This window comes from Chelonia mydas, chromosome 4, assembly GCF_015237465.2.
Source record: "Chelonia mydas isolate rCheMyd1 chromosome 4, rCheMyd1.pri.v2, whole genome shotgun sequence".
Taxonomy (NCBI): Eukaryota; Metazoa; Chordata; order Testudines; family Cheloniidae; genus Chelonia; species Chelonia mydas.
This window is the reverse complement of record NC_057852.1, coordinates 112,906,124-112,923,953: the sequence shown is the minus strand read 5'-3', so window position 1 is coordinate 112,923,953 and position 17,830 is coordinate 112,906,124. Positions and strand designations below refer to the sequence as shown.

Sequence of the window (17,830 nt, the reverse complement as noted above, 5' to 3'; positions counted from 1 at the left end):
GAGCCAAGGGGTTCGGAGTATGGGAGGGGGCTCCAGGCTGAGGCAGGGGGTTGGGATGTGGGAGGGGGTACAGGCTCTCGGCTGGGGGTGTGGGTTCTGGGGTGGCACCAGAAATGAGGGGTTCAGTGTATGGGAGGGGGTTCCAGGTTGGGGCAGAGGATTGGGGTGTGGAAGGGGGTCAGGGCTCTGGCTGGGGGTGCAGGCTCTGGGGTGCGGTCAGGGATGAAAAGTTTGGGGTGCAGGCTGGGGGCTGTGACTGACAGGTTTGGAGGGCATGAGGGGGATCAGGACTGGGGCAGGGGGTTGGGCTGCAGGGGGGGGTGAGGGCTCTGGGTGGGGGTGCGGGCTCTGAGGTGGGGCTGGGGATGAGGGGTTTGGGGTGTAGGAGGGTGCTCCAGGCTGGGACTGAGGGGTTTGGAAGGTAGAGAGGGATCAGGGCTGGGGCAGGGGATTGGGGCACGGGAGGGGGTCAGGGGTGCAGGCTCTGGGGGGCGCTTACCTCAAGTAGCTCCCTGAAGCAGCAGCATGTCCCCTCTCCGACTCCTACACGAAAGGGTGGCCAGGCAGCTCTACGCCCTGCCCCATCCACAGGCGCCACCCCTGCAGCTCCCATTGGGTGCGGTTACTGGCCAGTGTGGTTCCCTGTAGCTGGACACAGACTCCATGAGGGCAAGCAGTCAGGGCAGCTGCTTTGCTGAAGGCCATGTTCCCTTTTGGGCTGGGAGAAGCTGAGCCCCAGGAGCAGAAAGCAGGCTATTTTCCCTAACTCTGAAGCATTTTGCAGCAGGTTAGTGATATTGTTAACCCTCTAACAGGGATGCCCTGGCAGTGTTAATTCTAGAAAGGGGAAACTGGGAGGGAGAAATAATTTTTTATTTTAATTGTATGCTTTGAATGTTGTATGATTTTAGCCAAACTGTATTAGCTAAATTGTCTCAACTAGTCTGATTCACCAACTTTTCTTTAAATGTGATAATGGGGAAAGAGTCATTTACTTTGCTGTTCTCAGTTGTGTATTTTTCTTGTAACAGGTTTTTTTTTTTAATCTATATACTTAACTGAATGGTTGGTTAATTGGTTAGCTGACTAGCTAACCGAGGCCATGTCTACACTAGAGAGCTTACAGCTGTGCCGGTGCAGCAGCGCTGCTGTAAGATCTCTTGTGAAGCCGTTCGATGGGGGAGAGCTCTCCCATCGACTTAATTAATCCACCCCCAATTAGCGATGGTAGTTTCTCCCACCAACATTTATGTCAGTGTAACTTATGATGCTCAGGGGAGTGTTTTTTCACACCCCTGAGCGACATAAGTTATATCGACATAAATGGTCGTGTAGACATAGCCTCAGTGATTTCAGCAGAGAAGGAGGAAGCATCTACCTGGCTTCCAACTGAATTTCTATAAGCAAGGGGAGGGAAGATGTTGCTTTTGACTCAGCAGTCTGTGTAGATTTGGTGATCAAAGACTCCAAGACTCAGGTGAACTCAACCTAAGCTTCTGGGAACTCTTGAGTTTCTTCTCACTGTGTTTCTGTGGGGACTGAACTGTTTAGATTTAATTTGTTTTCTTTATTTGTATGTATGTTTAACTGTGAAGATCATGTAAGTGACTTATAAAATAGCCGTGTTATGAGGTAAAAATTAAGTTATTATTATTAATTATACTTCAGCATAAGATTTTATGAAGCTGGTACTTAAGAATTAAGTTCATTCCTTTTGTTCTTTTGGACTGATTGTGGAAAGACTGTCCCTGTGGAATCCTTTTGCTGAAAATCCTCACTGACTGAATTCTGGGTTTCCAGGTGCTTTTCAATGGGAGTTGGGATTTTTTTTAGGCACTGGAGAAGGGCAATGAAGTAAACTGAAGCCCACCCAAAGGTTACATTACCACTTGACTTACTCCATCTGGAGGAAGAGGGCTTCTGGGAGTTGTTAGTGGCTACCATTACAGGGTGCGAGGAAGGAAGAGATTCACTCTGCCCTGCACCCTGGCCCCAGTAGGGCATGCTTTTGTCAGCTGGAAGGTCCGACCTAATTGCAGACTTGTGGAGCAGTGGACAAACCACTGCTTAAATGTCTATTTCAGCGCACTAGGTCAGTTGTACTTGTCAGCAGCAGCTGTACTTGTAAGCACACCACCATGTGCAGGTGTGGATTTAAGAAAAAACACACAAGAAGCAACATATTGGAGAAAATGCGGGTTGTCACACAAGACTGGCTGCCAATGGCCTCTGACAATGGGGAAGGCAGCATATGATCCATTCAGACCCTGCTCTCTGCAGTGCATCAAACTAGAAGTGGGGAGTTCCTCCATAGTAATGAGACCTTGCACACACCACAGCCAGGAAGCTCTCTGGCTACATCAGCCCATCTGATGCTGCAGATTATCTTCTCTGGGAACTTCAAATGGAGAATTAATGTCCGTTCTAGTGAAATTGGAGGGGGTGATGCTGTGAAATTCTGTACTCCATATTCTGGACTGGATCTGCGAGTAACATGTAGTTATTTCTATCTGCACTACTCTGCTCAGACCAAGAAAAACAGTAGCCTGAACTTGGTACTGGAAAAGTAGCCACTAATAAAGATTCTGTGTGTGATATCCTGAAGCCCTTCCAGCAGTCCCATTCAGGATCCAGGTTCCATCACTATAGGTAAGGCTATGTTTTAGTCACGGGTATTTTTAGTAAAAGTCATGGACAGGTCACAGCCAGTAAACAAAAATTCACAGACAGTGACCTGCCCATGATGTGTACTATATACCCCTGACTAAATCTTGGGGGGGGGGGGGGCAGCCCAGGGAGTACCATGGGTGCTCAGGATGGGGTGGCTTGGAGGGTGCAGTGGGTGCTCGGGAGGGATGGCCTGGGGGGTGCCGCAAGTGTTTGGGGGGAGAAGCCTGGGACCCTGGCTGTTGCTGGGTGGGGGCTGTCAGGGCTGTCAGGCTCCCTACCTAGCTCCTCACAGCTTCTTGGAAGCAGTGACATGTCCCTACCTCAGTTCCTAGCACCGTGTGTTGCCCCCACCCCAAGCACCAGCTTCACAGCTCACATTGGCCAGGAACCACAGTCAGTGGGAGCTGCGGGGGCGGTGCCTGCAGGTGGAGGCAGCACATGGAGCTAGGCCCCAACCCGCAGCCCTGAGCCCCCTCCCACACCCAAACTCCTGCTGCTGCTGGTGGTGGCCTGAGACCACCAGCTGCTGCGGAATCCGTGACTTCCATGACCTCTGTGACGAACTCGCAGACTTAATTATAGGTGCTGTACAAACAGATGTAGACATGGTCTCTGCCTTGAAGAGCTTGCAGTCTAATCAGATGAGAAGCCTATGAAGGCTGAGGGAGATGCAGACAATCAATCATATAATACAAACACATTTTTGTTTTGTAATTTTTTTAAAAAACAGTTTGTACTCATGTCAAAATGACAATAATGATATTAGGTGATATTAGTGTCACATGCCAGTTGGGGAAAGAAAAAAAATAATCTCTATGGTCTAGCAGTATAAAAAACTTACAAAAAAGCTGGTCTATAACTGCCACAGCTGGTTAAAAAGTTTTTTTTTAAACTTTTTTCCTACAGAAGTCTGCTTCTCAGCCAAATACTTATTTTGGTCAAAATTTCCCAGTTTTTCATTAAAAATATTTTTCTCAGTAAAACTTTATTTTTTTGGTAAAAATTTTTAAGTTTCTGTAAAAATTCTCAGTTCAGTCTACTGAAAAACAAATTTTACTGCAAATCATTTTAAAAAAGCAAACATTTTTCAGCTTGGTTCCCTCCCTCCCCCCGACCTCCCCACCAGTGGAAAAAAAATCACAGTAAATTTTGAAACTTTTTTTTTTTCAAAATTTCCCAGGAAAGCTACTTGGTATTTTTTGACCATCTCTAAGCACTGACACAAAACATCCTATGGCTGAGGGATGGCTGGCAAACTGCGGAACCACATGAACAAAAGCATATATCATGGCTGTGTATGTGGAACCCAGATTAAAAAATGCCAGAAGTGAATGCAGTCTTATAGGTTTGGTCCACATGGGCTACACACAGGAATTTTATTTCCCTGTCTTCTGATGTGATGCTTACAGGTATGAAACCCCGCAGTTATATTGGCCCTTTTTGCAGTCATATCACATTGCAGACTCATTTCTAACTTGCCTTCTATAATCACTCCGCTTTGGCATTATCGGTTTGCAGGTTTCTCCATTCCATTGAATATCTGTGCTTTGGATCATTTTGCAACAGATATAATAATCTTTCTTTTTTCGAAGTTGAATCTTGGATTGATATTTCTGCCAATGTTTCTCACCTCTCCAAGTCCCTTGGTATTATATCTCTATCCTCAACAAAGTGTCTGCATTGCTTTAATCAGTGAGTTTATGGCTGTTTACTTCCTTTTCTAGATCATTAATAGCGCCCTACCAAATTCACGGTCCATTTTGGTCAATTTCACAGACATAAGATTTTCAAAATAGTAAATTTCATGATTTCAGCTATTTAAATTTGAAATTTCATGGTGTTGTAATTGTAGGGGTCCTGAAATTACAAGGAGCTGTGGGCGGGGGGGTCGCAAGGTTATTGTAGGTGGGGTTGCGGTACTGTTACCCTTACTTGTATGCTGCTGCTGGCGGCCGCGCTGCCTTCAGAGCTGGGCAGGTGGAGAGCAGCGGCCGCAGGCTGGGAGCAGCAGCGCAGAAGTAAGGATGGCATGGTATGGTATTTCCACCCTTACTTCTGTGCTGCCACCGCTCTCCGGCCGCCCAGCTCTAAAGTCAGCACAGAAGTAAGGGTGGCAATATTGTGACCTCCCTAGAATAACCTGGTGACTCCCCTGCAACTCTCTTTTGGGTCAGGACCCCCAATTTGAGAAACGCTGGTCTCCCCTGTGAAATCTGTATAGTATAGAGTAAAAGCCCACCAAAGACCAGATTTCACAATCTGTGACATGTTTTTCATGGCTGTGAATTTGGTAGGGCCCTAATCATTGAAGTAGCTATTAAACAAGAGCATCTTTAAAACAGATGACTAGACATTTCCCCACAACTCAGTGTTTTGCTGTTTATCCTAACCATTGGTTTACATTCCTTCAGCCAGGTTTCAATTCATGAGACATATCACATCCACAAGGATCTAAATTAACTTTGAGCTCAATTACAGCTTTGCCACAAACCCCATATATAGGGCACACTGTTGGTGCTGCTCCAGAATAACCCAGGAAACAGATTGTGACCTCTTATATCTCCCTGCACCAGGGCGTGAGGGAGAATGTACTGACAGGCTGGAGCAGCCGCACCACCAAGGGCCCTGGGGAGACAGGGCCAAGTCTTCACATATGCCTTACCCTGGCCCACCCACCCATGTAGGAGTTGGAGTAGTGAATCTGTATAAGCTATTGCTCCACTGAGTTGCTACTCAGGAAGCAAATAATTGGTGCAGAAGTGTAGAAAACTCCCCACTACAACCATCACGGTGTGATCATGTAAGAGGAGCTATGATCTTGACCTTTGAAAGCAGGATTTTGTGAGACAGTGTAAAATACTTTACCAGATGAAGTTCACTTACCCATAATCCAATTATTCTTTAAAAAAAACCAAAAAACCAAGAAAACCCTCCCAGATAATTAGATCAGTGTAAATTCCATATTTGCGTGGAAAGAAGAAAAAACATTTATTGAGCAGTTTTTATTTATTATTCGTAATTGTTTCTGTTTGAATGAGGCTGGGGATGTTAGAAGCAGACTCAGACACACAATTAGCTGGCAAAGCTTAAATAAAGTGATCAAAGGTGCCCAATAAGTGCAGCTTATCATATGGCTATGAAATTTATTGCTCGAGTATCACTGTCACAAACATGCATGCATAGTGTATGAATCGAAGAATATGTGCATCAGTATCTACATCTATATACACATAAGGTAAAAAGTATGTTTTACTATAGGTAAAACATAAATCTTCTGGAATTTATCTGCTAAAAAGCACAAGATAGTATAGAAAGAGGAAATTCTCCCTGTTTACAATTAGTGCTAAGTGCCATTATAGCTAGAATCTCAGTTACAGATTGGTTTAGTTCCCATGCTGTAACAGAGTGATTTGATTACCAGATTTTTTTAAAAAATGGAAATGCCACTATTTCAAAGTACTAAGGGTAGGTGTGTCATGTGACAACACATGTGGCCTAATCTCTTCCATCAAACCCATATCATGTTGGATGTCCTACTCAATTACACCACTGTTTTGTCATCTGTACAAATTTCAGTTGTAAGTGTAGCTTGTATAGGATGTGGAAATTCCAACAATTTTGCAACAATGGAAGGAGATGTGGCATGAAGACTGTACTCCCACATTATGAGTTCATGGACAAGTCAGTAGGGAGGAGCTCACACTGTAGCTAGAGAATATCTTTGGCTTTGTAAATAATTATTAGTAGGTTTTGGACATTACAGTTTGCACTTGTAACTAGCTTGCAAGCACTGGGAAAGAAGCAGAAAAAAGCGCTGCACCTCAGTCTGCTAGAAGTTGAGAGGCAAGTATGCTGTATAACCTATCTGAACTAATACTGGACTACTTGCCTTGAGAAAAATCCTTGACAATTTATATTTTATAAATATCCCTCTCTCAGACTAAGATCTTATATTCTACATTTCAGTTCTGACCACTGAATTAGAAGAAATATTCTCTCTGTTACTATCGTGGGGTGTTCCCGCAGCTACCCAATGTGCTGTACTGTCTGGCTCATTTGCTTTGTCTCTTATTCACAACATACACATTGTCCCATTTCTTTTCCCCATGGGCACCTTTACTTTTTAGATTTCAAGCATTGCAGAACATATCAAAGGCATTTCTCAGGAGGAACCTTTTACCCAATTTCCTCTATCACCCATAGCTCGTTCTCTGAGCTCCCCATTTACTTCCTGTTCCTGCCAATTGTGTATCTTCCCCTTATTGAGCTGATTACATCATTAGTCCAGCCATTGCCTCCAAGTGTCAACAATCTGCCCTGGAACAGGTTAATTGCTTGCAGTTAAGCGTGTAATTTTCACTGTTACACAAGCACCTAAGTGACCAGGGTGCTACATCTACCTATCACAGTTACCCATCATTCACCACTCCGGCAAACCTACTGGAAACTGGTTTGACAAATAAGAAAAAGGCCCTTTCATTCTGGATTATTAATTATCACATATATGAGAGTGGTAATTGTTCAGTTTATTTTCATTACATTACTTGCATTTTTATTAGGTTTTGTTCCGGAACTCAATGAGTTAATTTCTGAACAAGGATTTCATATAGCTATCACCATACTCACTAAGTCATGAGGTTTAGACAAAAATTAAGCAGGACAGTGGGTCAGATACACCCTTTGAGCTGTGGGATTTTGCTTTTCATAAATATTATACACAAAAAACATTCCTTTGCCCCTTGAAATGCAGTGTCTGTTAGAGAATTTCTGTATAAACCTAAGCTATAGTTCATGTTAACGTGTTTTTAGAACACTTTTGTGTAGTTAGTTAGTAACCCTTATCTATAAATCCCATCAATGAAATATCATAGAGTTAATCAACCATGAAACTATTTAGAGGGGACATTTTCCTTATTCTAGGTCTGACTTTCTGTAAACATTCTCTCACATGATGCTTGTTAATAGGCTTCTTCATGCAGAAAATTCTTGGCAGCCACTAGAAAAGTTCTCCAAAAGACTGATTACTTTCCCTTGCCTGAGGCCAGCTGCTGATCATAGCCCTTATGTAGCATGACAAACACAGTTAATATCAGAACACGCAGCCAGAACTGAAACATTCAGTCATGCACCAGTTAAAGCCTGGTCTGTGAACACACCATGAGGTATATTAGTATGCTGGGACCTGTTGATACTAGTTTCCAGGATTTAAAAAAAATGAGGGAGAAGGGAGAGAGTGGAGGATGAATTCAGCTGGAGTTCAACCAAGGTAAATGTCCATTAGTAATTAAATAGTTCTTGGGCTGATTTCCCAGACCATGTCACTTTTTCTTTTCTGATCTGCTTTAGGAACACAAACCTTACACTCCAATCTTGATGCATAGCACCATCTTGTTTCTTGAAGACTGCTTTAAACAAAATAAATACATTTCTGGCAGGACTTGCTGACCAGGAGCTAATTAGCTAATAGTAATGATAATGATCGTACACTTATATGAGGTGAAAGCCCATGCTGTCATATGAGTGTAATTCATAATGTGTAAAAAACAGAAAATGGCTGAGAAAAATAGGGAGATAACAGACCATGAATCCCAGTGATGGTTGAACCTGGTGATATTCTAAACAAAAAGAGCTGTCAGTCCTGCTTGTAGCAGTTTCCATTGCTTCACACAACAGACATTCTAGACTTCAGAGTGACACACAGATGGAGTGACAATCCTGAAATCTTATTACATAGGTAGTGCCAAAACATGTAACACATTTTACTAACTGAAGTACAACAAAGGAGAGATGCAGCCACCTTTGAGGTGAGGTGCAACAACCGTTTAACAGCACACAGCAACACTATACAAGAGTTTAGGTAAAAAGGATGAATATTGTAACCACCTGAAATTATGTGATGGATTTAAGGAGGCCCAATAGAATTTGTCCAAGATAGTAATATAAATACCTCTCTCTACTCTTTTGAAAAATGCTATAGGTTCTTAAATGACCACAAGTGTTCAAGATATCCATTCTGTGTCTCACCAGTAGGGTTTCCGCAGTAATCTATCATCCAAGCATAGGCACCAACTCCGTGGCTGCTCCAGGGCTGGAACACCCATGGAAAAAAATTAGTGGGTGCTCAGCACCCACTGGCAGCCATCTCCCCCCTCCCTCCCAGCGCCTCCCTCCCACTGCAGTCAGCTGTTTTGTGGCGTGCAGGAGGCACTGGGAGGGAGGGGGAGCAGTGGCGATGGGGCATGCTCGGGGTAGGGGGTGGAACTAGGCAGGAAGAAGCAGGGCGGGGGTGGAGTAGGGGTGAGAAGAGGCAGGGTGGGGCTGGGGGCTTGGTAGAAGGGGTGGGGTGGGGGCGGGAAGAGGCGGGGATGGGAGTTTGGGGGGAAGAATCGGGTGGGGGCAGGGCTGGGGCTGGAGTGGGGGTTTGAGCACCCCCGGGGTCCGGAGGAAGCCAGTGCCTGTGCGTCCAAGTACTAGATGTCTGGCAAAATCACAGCTTATGGTGGCATAGATGCAATAAAAAGTTATGCTGGGTACTTTCCTCTAATCACAATAAAAGCAGGTCAGTTGCCCACTTCCTTTCAAGTGACTCCCTCCAACATGCATTACCCCTTCTGTTTATCGATCTGTTCCAATTTGTATTTAGCTCAGATACTCTGCTTCCTTCCCCAGACTTGAAGAAGAGCTCTGTGTAGCTTGAAAGCTTGTACCTTCCACCAACAGAAGTTTGTCTAATAAAAGATATTACCCCACCGTCCTTGTCTCTCTCGTATCCTGGGACCAACATGGCTACAACAACACTGCAAATAAAAACAGTATCAAATTTCCCAGGAAACACAGTGGAAGAAGCTATATATTATGGGCAGTAGACAGCACACAGTACGGACAAAAATTAACTAAGCCTATGTTTACACTACAAAGTGTTGCCAATGCAAGATATGTCGGCATACAACTGCCACAGATGGCATATCACTTGCGTGCATGCATACTTGGCTTCCTGTATCAGCACTGCAATTACTCACCAGGAGTGCTTGTGTCGATGCACAGTGCGGTGCACCAGGGGTAGGTATCCCAGTGTACAACACACCACTGTTCAGCACAGCCTTTTAGCTGGTTTTGGCAATGCATGGTGGGGCAGAAACAAGTCATGCAGCGGTGACTGGGAGCAAGGGGTCAACTTTCCAAAATATAATATTCTCCATCCCATAATATCTCTATCCCATACTTTTCGCATGTATTTTCAATTTCCCACAAACCCATGTGGGACTTGTCTACGTCCACCATCTCTGACAGAAGCATGGAGTCTGCACAGCTATGTACTATTGTCATGAGCGTTGCAAGCACCGAATGCCTGATCCTCCATTATTTGCAAAGCCACAAGAAGAACCACAGGGAACATGATGATTTTCTGGGAGTCACTTTGCTGTGGGACATAGCAAGAACCAATTCAAGGTTATTGGTGGCGTTCACAAAGCAGTTGCAGACAGTGGAGCTGTCATCTCGGCTCAAGAAACTAGCACTGACTGGTGAGATAACATTGTAATGCCGGTTTGGGATGATAAGCAGTGGTTGCAGAACTTTTAGATGTGCAAGGTCACACTCCTGGATCTGTGTGCAAAGCTTGTCCCAGCCATCCAAAGCAGGGACACCAAAATGAGAGCTGCACTGACAGGGCAGAAGTGAGTGACTATCACATTGTGGAAACTTGAAACACTGCACTGCTGTCGGTCAATGGGAAGTCATTCTGGAGTGGGAAAATCCACTGTCAAGCAAGGGTGCAGGGTCATTAATCATCTGCTGCTATGCAGGAGTGTGATGCTCAGCAATGTGTAGGACATAATGGATGGATTTGCAGCAGTGGGGTTCCTGAACTTCGATGGAGCAATAAACGGCATGCATATCTCTATTTTGGCCCCAGACCACCTTGCCACAGAGGACAGCAAACTAAAGAACTATTTTTCCATGGTTATGTAAACACTGGCAGATCATGGGGAATGCTTCACTGATATCAGCATTGGCTGGTCAAGGAAGTTGCATGACGCTCACATCTTTAAGAAGCCAGGACTGTTCAGAAAACTACAAGCAGGAACTTTCTTTCCTGACTGGCAGATTACCATTGGCAATGTTGAAATGCAAATAGTGATCCTGGGGGATCAAGCCTATCCCTTACTTCCAGGTTCATGGAGCCGTACACCAATCACCTTGATGGTATCAAGGGAAAGATTCAACTACAGGCTCAGCAGGTGCAGAATGACAGTTGAATGTGATTTTGGTCGATTGAAAGGGTACTGGAGTTGTTTACTCACCAGACTGGATCTCTGTGCAAAAAAATCCCAATGGTTGTAGCTGCCTGTTGTGTCCTGCATAATATTTGTGAAGCAAATGGGGAAAACTTGCTACAGGGTCAAGGTGGAGTGACTGCCTGCTGAGTTTGAACAGTTGTACACGAGGGCTATCAGACAAGCTTAACAAGGAGCAACAGGGCTTAGGGAGACTTTGAAAGAGCACTTTTAGTGAGCCACAGCAACATTCTGTGTTTAACCTGGGGTGGCAGTTTGGAATTGTGTGGTGCTTGCTGCACATCTGTGCATATATGACTTCTGATGAACCTATCAATGTTGCAGTGCTTGCTGTACATTTATGACAACTGCACTGTTTGGCACTGATCCTATGAGTTGTGAATGTACAAGACTACTACCTTCACTCCCAGCAGGCATTATATATCATGTGTTGTAAACTAATAAAGATTAATTACTTTCAGAACAAAAGAGTTTTATTGTCTTATGAAAGTGGCTCCAAAAAAAATCTGAAATCTGAAGAATTTGGAAGTAAACACATTTTTAAATTAAATTTTTTTAGGAACCATAATATATACACATGAGGAAGTAACACTTATGTCCATTGTAGCTACACATACATCAGTTGTGGCTCTCACAGGTCAGTGTATGTGAAGCTGTGGGTATCCATGCTTCCCCCTAGTGTGGAGTGGTAGCCGTGGGTGTGTGAGCCCTGAGGCCACATGGAATGGTCGGGATGGGGTAGATCAACGTTATACTAGAGGTCACCATGGATTAAAAAAGGGATGCAAGCCCATGATTGTTGAATTTGGAGGTGGACAAGAGTCTACAGCATTTGAATTTGCTGATGGAGAAGCCCTATAATGTCCTCGTGCGTCTCCCTCTCTTTTTCCTGCACCTTTCTCCTGTCTGCTCTTTCTTTCTCCATACAGTCTGCAATATTCATCCTCCAGGCCCTCTGATCTAATGCAGCAGGATCTCACAGAACATGTCCTCCTGCATCCTATTCTTTCTCCTCCTTATCTGGGTCGGTCATTCTGCTGATGTGGAGGGGGAACCCCTGTGGCAATGGCCGCAGCTACAGATAAAACACACAGAGGATCCATTGTCAGTATAGTAGGAATGGAAAGCAAAACTTAAGATTCAGAACTCCCTCCTTCCCTTGCACTCCTAAAGTGTTAAACAAGACAAGCTTATTGACACTTCTGCTTTAGACTGCTTGTTCCCAGTGCCACTCTCTGCTGCAGCCATAGTGAGTATGACCCGCCGGGGTGAGGGAAGCAAGGAAGGAATCACTTAGTTGCATGAAGCTATATGGGAGTACAGGGCAATGGCACTGAATACTGGCACCATTTCTCACAGGCGGTGGTGATTTTAGCTGATATCTCACTCCTGAGGGTAACAGAGGCACAGAGAATGCAGCTGCTGCTGGCATCCTGAAGTCTCCCAGGTCCATATGCTGGTAGCCTGTTTATTGCAATGGTGCCTACCAAAGTTATCGCTGACTGGCATGGGAAAGTGTCCTACCATGGAGGAAGAAATAAGGCAGCCCTCCCTAAAAACCTTGGGCTGAAGATTGAGAGTACCACCATGGAAGTTTTATTGAGATCTTTCAAAAGGATTCAAGGGACATCCTTGTGTACATAAACATATTGCTCCTCATGGTCCCCCCTGCCTAACTCTAGATGGGAATGAAAAAGAGATAGCAACTCTACCTCTCTTTGTTGTACCATTACCTCTTTGAGTACAAGTAATGTAATGAAAAGTCAATAGCTGTGTCCTGCTAAGTTGGGGGCACGATAACTGTAATGGAAAATACATTTTCACACCTATCCGAGGTTCCTTCCCCTGTATGAGGCTCTCTCGTGCTTGACTGAAGGGACTGGCTGAACTGTGGTGGCATCAAAAACAGGTCCTGTCTCACGGCACAGCTGGACCCCCTGTTCACCTGCCTCCTATACTCCTCCTCCTCACTGTTCACAGCAGGGACCTGTGACTCCGACCCCTTGGAGATATCCATGGTGGTGTTCAGGGTTGCAGCAGGGTCTCCACCAAATATGACATGCTGCTGTTTGTAAAAGTAGCAGGTCTGCTGCTTGGCACGACATCGATTGTTGGCCTCTCTGGCCTTCTGATATCCCTGATGCAGTTCCTTGGCTTTCACGTGGCACTGCTGCTGGTCTCTGTTGTACCCCTTTTCCTGATTCCCCTGAGCAATCTGCTCATAGATGTCAACATTTCTATGGCTGAGTCAGAGCTGTGCCTGGACAGCATCTTCCCCCCACAGGCCCAGGAGATCCAAAAACTCCTGTCTACTCTAGGCAGGAGCACGTCTGGAGCATGTAGCCAGCGTGGTCAGATGGGCAGTTGCGCACAACAAAGAGCAGATAAAGGTGTGTTCACCAAGCTGGACAACCAGAAAAAGCATTTCAAAAATGAGTGGGGATTTTAAAGAGTAGGCTTCCAGTAGGCGTGACCCCTGAGTAGTGAAGTTAACAATTGTGACCAGAGCGGTCAGTGTCGGGCATTGTTAGATAGCTGTTGGTGGTAGCACGGTGTCTACACCCATGCTGCGTTGACCTCCGTATATCAACCTTGGCTCAATGCCACTCGGGGAGCTGGTGTTGCTATGTTGGTGTAATGGGGCACTTAAATCTGTGGGAAACTAATGTAAATGTAGACACACACAAAAATGGGTTGATGCAAGGCAGCTTACATCGAACTAACTTTGTAGTGTAAACCAGGCCTGAGGTTTTGAATCTTCCTTCCACTTCTATTTTGAAGGCTTAAGAGGCTTAAGTGATACATAGACCTTTTGCTTACTTGATTCACAGGGGTGAATTTCATCCTCTCCTTTGTGAACACTATTGAACAGTTTTTACTGCTTTTTACTGTAAGAGGTGAGTTGCAAGTGGCTGATAGGTGGAAAAACTCTTTCAGCTTCACTCTCCTCACCACTTCCTCACACCTTTTTTCACCCTGATTTCCAGAGGATGCTATTTTATCTTTGTCCTTCCTCCATCAATATTTCCCTTGCTCTATCCAGTTAGAATCGATATAAGGCTTTTGTACGTGTTCCAGTGTGAGGAAATCCCAGCAGAGGCTGGTACATGGCTCAAACATCACTGAAAAGACCTAACTGGCCACTCAGAATGCGTACACAGCCAAATTCTCCCTTTTAATCATTTCCATATCTGTACTTTTGACACATATACTATGGGTTTTTTCCACTGCAAAACAAAGGACTGACCTTCGCAATACACAAGTGAATCCTGCTTACTTTGCGCAGTGGACCTAAGGATTGTGATTGATGTGCAGCAGTAATTAAGTTCCGCAAGCTGAAAGGTGTTGAATACAGTGTTCAGGAAAATAATGGGGAATTGGGTGAAAATGGAAAATATATTCAGAACTTTTACATGATTGTGTGGAAGCGTTCGATGTTTCACAGAGCTATGTTTGAACAGGTGGGCAATGGGAGAGCCCCTTTGAAATAAACAAAGACAGCCATGTAGGTTTGTATGTTGTCTCAGAAAAAGAAAGAAATTAGACTTGTTGGTATATTTATTAGACAAATTCTGACTAGAATTAAGGCACAAACTGTTAACAATGAGGGTAATTTCTGTTTCTATATAGGTTCTTATATTGCACTCATCACCATTAGTATCTGAGTGCATTAAGAAACACAACTAACATCGGTCATGTGTGGTTCACTCTTTTTCTCATCTCCCCCTCCCCAGGGGAGAAATGGTATGTGCAGTGTAGTGTTTTATTTTACCATCAGAACCTAGAGACATGGTGGATTCTCCATCACGTGAAGTTTTTAAATCAAATCTTTCTAAAATATATGCTCTAGCTCAACCAGCTACAATTGTCATTAAAAATTAAAAAGCATGATGGACGGTGTGGATTTTGGGAGACATAACAGCTCAAATGTTCGAAGACCAGGCATCATAGGAAGTCTGGTTCCTAGATATCATGAGTGCCTTACAAATACCATAGATAATTTAGATAGGACGAACTTGTGATAGCAGAAAGGTTGAGTTTACAAAAGACAGCTCAAGAGTGCTAAGAGCTATTTGGAAACTGTAAATCATATAACTTACTTATGCAATTATTTTTTTTAATAATTTTATTGCTTTCTGAGTTAAATTCACTCATGGGGTACAGGTCAATGCAAGGCCTACTCCCCATTACAGCCACCAAAATTGGGTGTTAGTGAGGCGAAGCTCTGCTGCTGGCTTTCTGCACATGGGAGGATTTCATCTGCTATGAATATCTTAGCAAATGAGTTTCCTGGTCAAAACAATCACCAAAATTGCAGAATATAAACTGAATTTAGAATCTGAAATTGCAAACATTCACATTGGACATCTGATTCTAAGGCTTCTGACCAGGACCCTAACCCCCAAATATAGGCACCTAAGTTCCATTTTTAGTTGACACTGTGATCCACAAACCCCCCACTCAGCTGCTGCCTATCCCTGTAGGAACGTAAAGCACTTAAGCTTTTGTAGTGAAAGTTCCCTCGGCACCTATATTCCTGCCTGTGAGCATGAGCACTGCTGCCTCGCTCGAGGCGTCCAGATGCCTATCTGTTGTCCAAGCTGCAGAGTGATCCACAAACAGAGGGAAGATAGGTGTTCTTCCACCTAACTCATGTGCACGGCCCAATACTGTAGGTATGCTCAGAGGCTGTGTGCCTCAACACAAAACAGCAGGGGCAGTAGGAGAAGGACATCATTTATAACTTTTGGCCCAGTGGTTAGGGTACTCACTGGGATGTGGAGATAACCAGTGCAACTCCCTGCTCTGCCTGCTAAGGAGAAGGGATTTGAACAGGGTTCTGCTATCTTTCAGATGAGTGCACAGAGTGATTCTTATTCTTTCTCTATCCTGATTACTATTTAATTAAAGTGGCACAACTTCAGTTGAAGAGATTGAGGAACTCCACATTAACATATTCCATAATCCAGTGATTAGGGCACTCTCCTGAAATGTGGCAACTCCCCTGTTCAAATCCATTCTCCTCAGCAGGCAGAGGGCAGACTTGAACCAGTGGTCTCTCAGGTGAGTACTCTAACCACTGGCTAAAGGTTATAAGGGAAGTCCTCCTCCTTATAATGCCTAAATCCTTTTGTGGATCCAGGCCTCTGTTCTTCTAGTTGGATCCATGCCATCTGACCTACGTATCTAGCCTAAATAGCTTATTTTTCACCTATGGGATACTTGCAACTAGCTGCATACAGATGAGCTACAGACCAATAATTATTTGCAGAATAATTCTGAGGATTAAATAAATTTTCAAAAGTTGAAATCTGTTCGTAAAGTTCTAGTAAGCAAATCCTTTTCAGGAGAAAATAAAAAGTATCTCCCTATCTTCATGCAGTTGATAAACAGTCAATATAGTTCTTGGTTTGTTGTCATCTGTTTTAGTTTTATATCTCATTGAAAGTTTTTAGTCTTTGTGCCTTTTTAAGCCTCTGTAGAATTCTTAATCTTGGTCATGATATGTTAACAAAAGGGAAATGTATTTTAAAATTTAGCTCGCCCATCCCCCACATTTGATTGTAAACATATAAGAACAGCCATACTGGGTCAGACCAAAGATCCATCTAGCCCAGTATCCTGTCCCTCAGCCTGAGAAACATATTATAGGAACTATTAGAATGGAATAGTATTGAAAGATGAAGATCACTGTGAATGTTCATGAAGAATATTGCACATCTAAGCAACAAATGGTGATCTTCTCATTGCCACTTCCTCTAATCTAGAAACTTTGTTTACATTGTTTCCTTCTCTGTCTCTTTACATCCCAATAGCAGCTCATTACTTTTACCTTACTTCTGTTTTGTTGTCAATTTGCAAGTACAGCTGTCATACACAGTACTAGGATAATAATGATTATCCAAAGAGAAGAAGAAAATAATTACTCATTTAAAAAAAATAGACTAAGAACATTAACTTGGATTGTTCGAAGTATATGGGCATATTATTCTAAGTTATCTCTTGATGTTTACTTTCAAATACCCTTCTCCTGCCTGCATGCTTTTTCTTTCATTCCATATATAAAACAGCAAAAACTGCTTCTAGCTCTAAAATGATAACAAAGGCATTCTTTCCCTATCATTTCAACTAATGGAGACCTCCAAGGCTACCACAAAACAGAGGTGAGTGAGTTACCAAGACACCGAAACTCTTGTAATTTGATCCAACTTTTACCCATAGATGTGTTGGTTCAGGTAAAGTAGCCAAATCGTAATAGCTACCAAATCTCCTATTGTAATTAATGGATATAGGAAAAACACACTGAGGACAGCTAATTGCAAACAGGGATCTCACTTTCTAACCTTTTTGCATAATTCCTCAGCTTTTCATCACTTGCCCTTATCGGGAGGAAGTCTCAGACTCTCTGACCTCACCACCTTTCTCTTGGGAGCTGCAGAAGAAGACTAGAAGGCTTGAGGTAAGAAAAAAATCCAGCTAATGTGGCTAGGAATTTTCTCTCTCCCAGTTGTAGGACACCTGACACTTGATATAAAAGCACTCTATTTTATATTAATGTTAGATCCCCACTCAGAACAGACAGAGGTGTGAAACAGAGAGTCATAGAACACTGTGCATTTGGCTAATGTGTCTCGATTAAAGAAAGAAGCAAGGAACTGAGACAAATAACATGTTGACAAGTCACAGTTTTCAATAACACAGAGACAATATGGGTGAGGTAATATCTTTTATTGGATCAACTTTTGTTGGTGAGAGACACAAGCTTTCACAGAGCTCTCCTTCCACCCTGTGCAAGGAAAAAACATGTCTCTCAGCAATAGAGTTTAGTCCAATAGAAGATATTACCTCATTCACCTTGTCTC

General features: G+C 43.6%; 1 long non-coding RNA gene across 1 annotated transcript in view; it reads left to right on the top strand.

Moving 5' to 3' along the window:
* Positions 1-675: 675 nt before the first annotated feature.
* The window catches only part of LOC122465386, a 52,438-nt gene continuing 35,283 nt past the window's right edge, over positions 676-17,830 (top strand). The window contains exons 1-2 of the long non-coding RNA XR_006290189.1: positions 676-787; positions 17,332-17,427. This is a non-coding gene — a long non-coding RNA (uncharacterized LOC122465386). The remainder of the gene's footprint in view (positions 788-17,331; positions 17,428-17,830) is intronic.